A 9,558-nucleotide genomic window follows, 5' to 3' on the forward strand; every position below is an offset into this window, starting at 1 on the left:
TGGTGTGTTCTCCCTGTGTCTGCGTGGGTTTCCTCCGGGTGACTCTCTGTGAGGAGTGTGGTGTGTTCTCCCTGTGTCTGTGTAGGTTTCCTCCGGGTGAATGTCTGTGAGGAGTGTGGTGTGTTCTCCCTGTGTCTGCATGGGTTTCCTCCGGGTGACTGTCTGTGAGGAGTGTGGTGTGTTCTCTCTGTGTCCACGTGGGTTTCCTCCGGGTGACTGTCTGTGAGGAGTGTGGTGTGTTCTCCCTGTGTCTGCATGGGTTTCCTCCGGGTGACTGTCTGTGAGGAGTGTGGTGTGTTCTCCCTGTGTCTGCATGGGGTTCCTCCGGGTGACTGTCTGTGAGGAGTGTGGTGTGTTCTCCCTGTGTCTGCGTGGGTTTCCTCCGGGTGACTGTCTGTGAGGACTGTGGTGTGTTCTCCCTGTGTCTGCGTGGGTTTCCTCCGGGTGACTGTCTGTGAGGAGTGTGGTGTGTTCTCCCTGTGTCTGCGTGGGTTTTCTCAGAGTGCTCCAGTTTCCTCCCACGCTCCAAAAACACATGTTGGTAGGTGGATTCAAATGTGTCCGTAGGTGTGAGTGTGTGTCGCCCTGTGAAGGACTGGCACCCCCTTTAACTCTCTTTATTTACTATTAATACTGCTATGATTGTATCAGGACACATGAGCATAACAGCAGACCTATGTGATGGTACTGTGACCTTTTGTAAGTAATGTGTAAGTAGATTGACCAGAGGAGGGTACGTCCCCTATGTGAGCCTTGGTTCCTCCCAAGGTTTCTTCCTCAGCTCTGAAGGAGATTCTCTGTGTTAGTTACACATATATAGTGCCTTTTACATACCCAAGGACACTTTATAATTGAGAGGAAAAAAATTATAGGGATATAGTGTTCTGAGAAAAGACAGGATTTGAGCTGACTTTTGAAAATGGACAGAGAAGAGGAAAAGCAGATGGAAGTAGTTCCAAAATGTGAGGGCAGTAAACAGTGAAACACCTGTTGTCTATAGAAGAGCCTATATTTAGGGAACATGATTGTATCACAGTTGTAGATATTACAGTTTTGTTGATGTCATTCGCCCCGTTTCATCTCCAGGACTTTTATTGTGGGTTTATTCTCCACAGTTGTATAATGAAAGATTACAGAGATCTCCCTCTCCTTCTGGAGAAGAGAATGTAATGAACCTTTAGGGAACAGCTAGACTTCATATAATGAAGTGGACTTTAACAACACTGCTGTACCTTTTAAAGATACACTACACTGTTTGTAGCTTTAGTGACAGTAATGTACCTGTACTGTACCTTTAATTCAGAGAGTGTATTGTAATAAACACTGTTACTGCACCAAGTCTGTCATGAAGTCTTGTTTTCTTGTCTATCACACAGTAAATATCAGTCTTTCACCTGTAGAGAGTATGTCACCAAAAACGCACACATTTGACACTCAATCAGGAAATGCAGCACTTTCCAGGAGAAACACAGTGAATGTCATAGCGTCTATTGTTTGCTGGTAGAACTGACACATGGAGAGTTACTCTGTTTCTGTAATGGCATCAGCTGTTAGTATGTTGACAGTCATTATGCTCTGACTGACTCCATGTTCCTCTTGAAGAGAACCTGAGCTAGATTTTGAACGTATGACTCGATATTGAAGCAGGTTTGCCATGCTTTGACGTAGTTAGTGAATGTAGAGGAGGTTCTGTTTGCGTTTGGAATCATTGGTATTTAATGAACAAAATGTGGATTTGAGCAGTAAATTAACTTCATATAAATAATTAATTTCATATAAATAAAAGGAAATAAAACAGGAACATGGTCCGTTTGTGTGTGTTTCTGGGGCTGTGTTTGGAGCGACTGCATTAGGGCAGCCCTAGCCACGGCGGTTCAAGAGTTCTTTTGACTATGTGAGGTACAAACTCAGGTAACATGATGGTAAGTACCAACAGTGTCTAGTTTAATTATACTGAAATGCTCATCAGGTTATAAGTGTTTAGGTTAAAAGGAACATTGTAAAGTACAAGAGATCTGGATTACGGTTCTACAAACACACACACTTTCACAGTGATATGGTACATGTACACAGGAATTTAATAAAAAAAATATCAATGTGCTGCATATAAAATTTCACTAAAATACTGAAAATTACTGAATAAACAGTCCTCAGTAATTCTACAGTGTTGTAATTATAGATAGATAGATAGATAGATACTTTATTGATCCCCAGGGGAAATTCAAGGGAAATTCAATGTAAAACATGTGTATGTTTTACATTATTATAGAGTGAAAAAAAATCCATAATAACCAAGTAAAATCATGGTCCTCTGTACCATTTCCTTTTACACCACACTTTGACATGTTACACTACTTGGAATAGTCAGTTTGTACGTCACATAGTCAAAAGAACTCTTGAACTGGTTCACATTCAGTCTTGTTGTGCAACATTTATTTTATGAGTTTCTTCACTATAACCATTTTTAAAATGCTTTCTGGTTCATTAAAAATGCTCTCCCCATGACTGCATGTGGGTGAGAATGAAAGACGTGCTGAGAGGAATAAGACGTTCTGATACCTTTCACTGATATTTAGACCAGTGATAACACTGTAGACAATTCTGTCAATTCTAAGAAGACAGCAGACCACACAGCTGCTCAATGGTAGAAAAGCACTGCATAAAAACAGACTAAATTATTTTGTCACAGCATTTTAAATATAAGATGCCAGACAATTAAAAATATTTTTATAAATGAACGTGTTTTACTTTGCAAGAGCTGAGGTTTACAAACTGAAACATAAACAGAGGAAAATGTGACCCACCGTGACCCTGAACTGGATAAGCAGTTACAGAAAATGAATGAATGAAAAAGTGCTAAAAGAGCTGTGTAACTGCTCCCTGTTCCACAGCCCTAGACAGAGACTTGAAGGCAACGTTCACGATTGTGATCAAAAAACACTTTTCATAAAATTCAGTAGATGTTTCTGCACTGCTTGCTGCTCTCTAGTCGGTTTGCACTGGAAACTGATCTAATGTGATTACAAACCCCCGGTGTCAGTAAAGGGTCAAATCAAATCAAATTTATTTGTATAGCGTTTCTTATAACGGATGTTGTCACAAAGCAGCTTCACAGCATTCCAGTAAAGACAAAGATTTGACATGACATGTAAAAATCCCCACGTGAGCGAGGCCAGGGTTACAGTGGCAAGAAAAACTGAGTTATAAGCGTAAACCGGTGGAGTGTTCCAGCGGTACTGGGATTTTACTGGGACTGTGTGCTTTGGTCAGATGAGACCAAAGATAGAGCTTTTTGGCAAGAAACACTCTAAGTGGGTCTGACGTAACACCAAGGATGAGTACGCAGAAAAACACCACATGCCTACTGTTAAGTATGGGGGACGAACGGTGATGCTGTGGGCCTCTTTCCCATTTGAAATATCAGGACATTTTGAATCAGAATCTGGTGGCCTCTCCCCGAAAGCTGAAGATGGGTCCCCACTGGGTCTTTCAGCAAGATAATGACCCTAAAGGCACAAAATCAAGCTCCTCTCATTGCCATCTCAGTCCCCAGACCTCAACCCAATAGAAAACCTGTGGAGGGAGCTGAAGAGGAGAGAGCGTAGGAGAAGACCCAGGACTCTGGATGATTTAGAGAGGTTGTACAAAGAGAAATGGTCGAAGATCCCTCTTTCTGTATTCTCCCATCTTGTGAATAGTTATAGGAGAAGATTAAGTACTGTCTTGTTGGCAAAAGGAGGTTGTACATAGTACTAACACCACAGGTGCCAATAACTATGGCACACATGATTTCATTTAAAAGATTTATTTCTTAATGTGTGATTATTTCCCACCAAATAAAGGCACATGAATTAAAGCTTAGATTGTTCTCTTTTCTGCGTTGTTGTCCCATATTATTTTTTTAAAGAATTTATTAGAAGCCAAAGAATGCTTCTTAACCAGGGGTGCCAATAATTATGGAGGGCGCTGTAACTGACAGCTAATGAAATCCCCAAATTCAGTATCTCACAAAATTAGAATATTATGGAAAGGTTCAATATTGAAGACACTTGTTGCCACATATTACAATTATTACAAATTACAAAAATTATTATTTTTTACAAATTACACCCATCTCAAATTATTTTTTCTCAAAGTCTTACACATGCATTTTTCAGAACTATCTCTGCAACAACAATGTTGAATCAGTAAGAGTGTCATACATCTATTTTTTGATTAAATTTACTCTAAACTTAGACTTTCCAAAAACCTATTTTCAGAAGTGCTGAATTATTGTGAAAAAACACGTTCTAAACATTTCTCAACTTTTGAGGTCAGAACTTTGTAAACACGGGTGTTGGCAACAACCCAGCTAGCAAAATTGTATCTGCACACACTTCGGCCGAATCAGGCATGCCAATATTCATGGCATACATCAGTTCCATCAACAGTTTGCAAGCCTCTGCTGTGTTGTCACACTTTGTCAATACCTCACTGCCCTCAACAATGATGGAAATATCAGCCGTATCCTCATCTCTGGCAGCCTGGACAACAAGGATCTTCAGGACGTGCAGTGTAGTGAAAGAACACTCAAGTGTAGTCACCTCAGTTGTACTCCTTGTTGAATTCCAGCTCTATAATTAAACATATAGAGATTATGTACGCGTCCCCTCCAGGGTGTATTCCCGCCTTGCGCCCAATGATTCCAGGTAGGCTCTGGACCCCCCGCGACCCTAAATTGGATAAGCGGTACAGATAATGGATGGATGGATGGATGGATGGAGATTATGTACATGTTCTGTTCTCTTCAATATATTTTCTTTTAAAATATTTAACGAAAAACTGTAAAATGCTTATTCATGCAGATTCATTAACTACAGAACTTCAAATGTAAAAGATTATTAGGTTATAGTACAAACGGTTATACAAATGATTATGCTACAACTGCTAAAGATCACATCTAAATAACTTAGAGGCTAAGCAGCATCTCTATGAAAGAGTCAAACAAATAAATACAGTGGAGTTTGAGTTCCTAACTTGTGTTTATTGAGAGTCAGAAAACATGTTATTTCTTACTAATTCAAGGAATAAGGTTTAAAAGAGCGTTGGTCCCCCCCCAACGGTGTTGGGAAAATACATATGTATCTAAAAACATTATTATGCTCCAAGATTAATGTCACTATTATTATTATTATTATTATTATGTAGCATAATGACACTTATTTGATGATAATTTAAATCTATAGAAAATTCAATCAAAGAAAGTTTGACCAGAGGAGGATGGGTCCCTTTTATGAGTCTTGGTTCCTCCCAAGGTTTTTTCCTCCAGCCTCGAGGGAGTTTTTCCTTGCCACTATCGCCTTCGGCTGCTCACATTGAGCTTTGATTTAAATGTTCTGTTCTGAAACTATGTGAAGCTGCTTTGTGACAACATCAGGTGTAAAAGGCGCTATACAAATAAATTTGATTTGATTTGATTGAACGTGTAAACAGTGGATAGTCCTACTGGACCTGCCCACACTGGGCCGAGCTTAAATCACGCAAGTCAGAAAACTCTCCCAAACCACACTCAGAGAAAGAGACAGATTGTTTTCCAGCCAGGTTTAATATGATAACATTTCCTATCAGAAGACTAAAGTTCTCAAAGATGGTGAAGAAAGGGTGTAAACTCTAAGTCCTGCCTTTTTTTCTTTTAAAGTCACCATGAATGAAGAAATTCCTCCCACTGTCCAAAAACACACGTTGGTAGGTGGCGACTCAAAAAGTGTCCGTAGGTGTGAATGTGTGAGTGAGTGTGTGTGTGTCTGTGTTGTCCTGTGAAGGACTGGCGCCCCCTCCAGGGTGTGTTCCTGCCTTGCGCCCAATGATTCCAGGTAGGCTCTGGACCCACCGTGACCCTGAATTGGATAAGGGTTACAGATAATGAATGAATGAATGAATGAATGAATGAATGAATGAATGAATGAAGAGAACAGACATCTGAGGTCCTATTTAAGACATACCGAATTCAAATGGCCAACAGAGGTCGCTCTTTGGCCTAAAGTGGCTAGTCAAATCATGGGTGTGTCTATAAGAGTCATGTGATACCTCTGATGTGCTTTTTTTGTTTTGTGATTTTTTTTTAAGTCACATGAATGAAGAGTATAGACATCTGTGGTCCTATTTAAGACACCAAATTCTAATGGCCAACAGAGGTCGCACTCTGGCCCAGAGTACCTAGTCACATTAGGGGTGTGTCTGTAAGAGTCATGTGATACCTCTGAGGTTGTTTTTTTTTTAATAAAAATTATGGGTGTGTCTGTAAGAGTCATGGGATACCTCTGAGGTTGTTTTTTTTTTAATAAAAATTATGGGTGTGTCTGTAAGAGTCATGGGATACCTCTGAGGTTGTTGTTTTTTTTTTATAAAAATTATGGGTGTGTCTGTAAGAGTCATGGGATACCTCTGAGGTTGTTTTTTTTTTAATAAAAATTATGGGTGTGTCTGTAAGAGTCATGGGATACCTCTGAGGTTGTTTTTTTTTTTTTAATAAAAATTATGGGTGTGTCTGTAAGAGTCATGGGATACCTCTGAGGTTGTTTTTTTTTTAAATAAAAATTATGGGTGTGTCTATAAGAGTCATGTGATACCTCTGAGGTTGTTTTTTTTTTAATAAAAATTATGGGTGTGTCTGTAAGAGTCATGGGATACCTCTGAGGTTGTTTTTTTTTTTAATAAAAATTATGGGTGTGTCTGTAAGAGTCATGGGATACCTCTGAGGTTGTTTTTTTTTTAAATAAAAATTATGGGTGTGTCTGTAAGAGTCATGGGATAACTCTGAGGTTGTTGTTTTTTTTATATAAAAATTATGGGTGTGTCTGTAAGAGTCATGTGATACCTCTGAGGTTGTTGTTTTTTTTTTATAAAAATTATGGGTGTGTCTGTAAGAGTCATGGGATACCTCTGAGGTTGTTGTTTTTTTTTTATAAAAATTATGGGTGTGTCTATAAGAGTCATGTGATACCTCTGAGGTTGTTGTTTTTTTTTTATAAAAATTATGGGTGTGTCTGTAAGAGTCATGGGATACCTCTGAGGTTTTTTTTTTTTTTTAATAAAAATTATGGGTGTGTCTGTAAGAGTCATGGGATACCTCTGAGGTTGTTTTTTTTTTTAATAAAAATTATGGGTGTGTCTGTAAGAGTCATGGGATACCTCTGAGGTTGTTGTTTTTTTTAATAAAAATTATGGGTGTGTCTGTAAGAGTCATGGGATACCTCTGAGGTTGTTTTTTTTTTTAATAAAAATTATGGGTGTGTCTGTAAGAGTCATGGGATACCTCTGAGGTTGTTTTTTTTTTTTATAAAAATTATGGGTGTGTCTGTAAGAGTCATGGGATACCTCTGAGGTTGTTTTTTTTTAATAAAAATTATGGGTGTGTCTGTAAGAGTCATGGGATACCTCTGAGGTTGTTTTTTTTTTAATAAAAATTATGGGTGTGTCTGTAAGAGTCATGGGATACCTCTGAGGTTGTTTTTTTTTTATAAAAATTATGGGTGTGTCTGTAAGAGTCATGGGATACCTCTGAGGTTGTTTTTTTTTTTATAAAAATTATGGGTGTGTCTGTAAGAGTCATGGGATACCTCTGAGGTTGTTTTTTTTTTATAAAAATTATGGGTGTGTCTGTAAGAGTCATGGGATACCTCTGAGGTTGTTTTTTTTTATAAAAATTATGGGTGTGTCTGTAAGAGTCATGTGATACCTCTGAGGTGTTTTTTTTAATAAAAAAACGTTTTGGATATTTCAATATACAATGTTTACAACATCACTGACTGGCGGTCTTTATGGGTCAGTGTTCAATTGTTGACAAAGCCAAGAAGTTTGGGGTAGTGGTTGATGTGATGTTTCTTGTTTGTTCTCGGCAGTTTTTTTTTTTTTGGCTTTTATAATGTTCATATTGATATCTGAATTAAATGGTATAGACCGAAATTATATAGATTTTGGCCATATTATTCAGCCCTGATCTGAGTTTATTTTAATCTATTATGGCCCAATACTTCATAACAAGCATAAAATATCGCTAGTAGTTTGCTGACAGCTCGTAATTTCCAATTCCACCTTATATGCTGAAGCAATTACATTCTAGTGAAGTGGGATTCACTCATATACACACACTCACTCTGCTGAGTGCTTATGAGCATTGTTCAGTTTGGAAATGACCCTCTCCACCAAGTTCTACCATGGAGAAATGCTGACACCTAGAGGAACAGGGTAAATATGTGTGGTTTCTCATACAGAAATGAAATATATTAATAGTTATGAAATACATCACTGGGTTCAAAACTGTGCTCAATAGATTTTTAAGTTTTGTAATACATATGTATTATGTAAATTGTTCCTTTTTTAAAGTTCAAGTTGTTCACACTGCTGCACAGTTACACAGCAGGTGGTGTCTCTGTCAGAGCTGCAGGGTCCTGGAGGTTGTGGGTTCGAGTCCCGCTCCGGGTGACTGTCTGTGAGGAGTGTGGTGTGTTCTCCCTGTGTCTGTGTGGGTTTCCTCCGGGTGACTGTCTGTGAGGAGTGTGGTGTGTTCTCTCTGTGTCCGCGTGGGTTTCCTCCGGGTGACTGTCTGTGAGTAGTGTGGTGTGTTCTCCCTGTGTCTGTGTGGGTTTCCTCCGAGTGACTGTCTGTGAGGAGTGTGGTGTGTTCTCCCTGTGTCTGTGTGGGTTTCCTCCGGGTGACTGTCTGTGAGGAGTGTGGTGTGTTCTCCCTGTGTCTGCGTGGGTTTCCTCCGAGTGACTGTCTGTGAGGAGTGTGGTGTGTTCTCCCTGTGTCTGCGTGGGTTTCCTCCGAGTGACTGTCTGTGAGGAGTGTGGTGTGTTCTCCCTGTATCTGCGTAGGTTTCCTCCGGGTGCTCCGGATTCCTCCCACGCTCCAAAAACACACGTTGGTAGAGATGGATTGGTGACTCAAAAGTATCCGTAGGTGTATCGCCCTGCAAAGGACTGGCGCCCCCTCCAGGGTGTGTTCCCACCTTGTGCCCAGTTATTCTGGGTATGCTCCGGACCCCCCGCTGTCCGGAACTGGATAAAGGCTACAGACAGTGAATGAAATTGTTCACACCAAAATGGCCGGTTTACTAGTGTCTGTATCAAATTCACTATGGTGTGCACCAAACTAACCGAGCTGTATATTCACTCTGTTTATAATAAGGTTGTTACATTAAATATATTAGGCCTATTAGACAGGAAAGAAAACTTATTATACATGAAATGTGTTACCAGAGCCTATCAACTTGGTACTGTAGCTGTGTGTGTGTGTGTGTGTGTGTGTGTTTATACATATACACACATATATATATATATATATATATATATATATATAGTTAATATTTTGTGTATATTGTGTTGTATATATATATATATATATATATATATATATATTGTGTTGGCACCCCTGAAATGTATTCAGAAAAATAAGTATTATCTCCCAGAAAATTATTACACGTTTTGCTGAAGTAATTATGGTGATAGAGGCAGGAACTAATTGTATGTTAATAGAGTCACCCATTCTGAATGAAGGTGAAGAGGTGTAAGTCACTTA

This window comes from Hoplias malabaricus, chromosome X1 (assembly GCF_029633855.1).
Source record: "Hoplias malabaricus isolate fHopMal1 chromosome X1, fHopMal1.hap1, whole genome shotgun sequence".
NCBI lineage: Eukaryota > Metazoa > Chordata > Actinopteri > Characiformes > Erythrinidae > Hoplias > Hoplias malabaricus.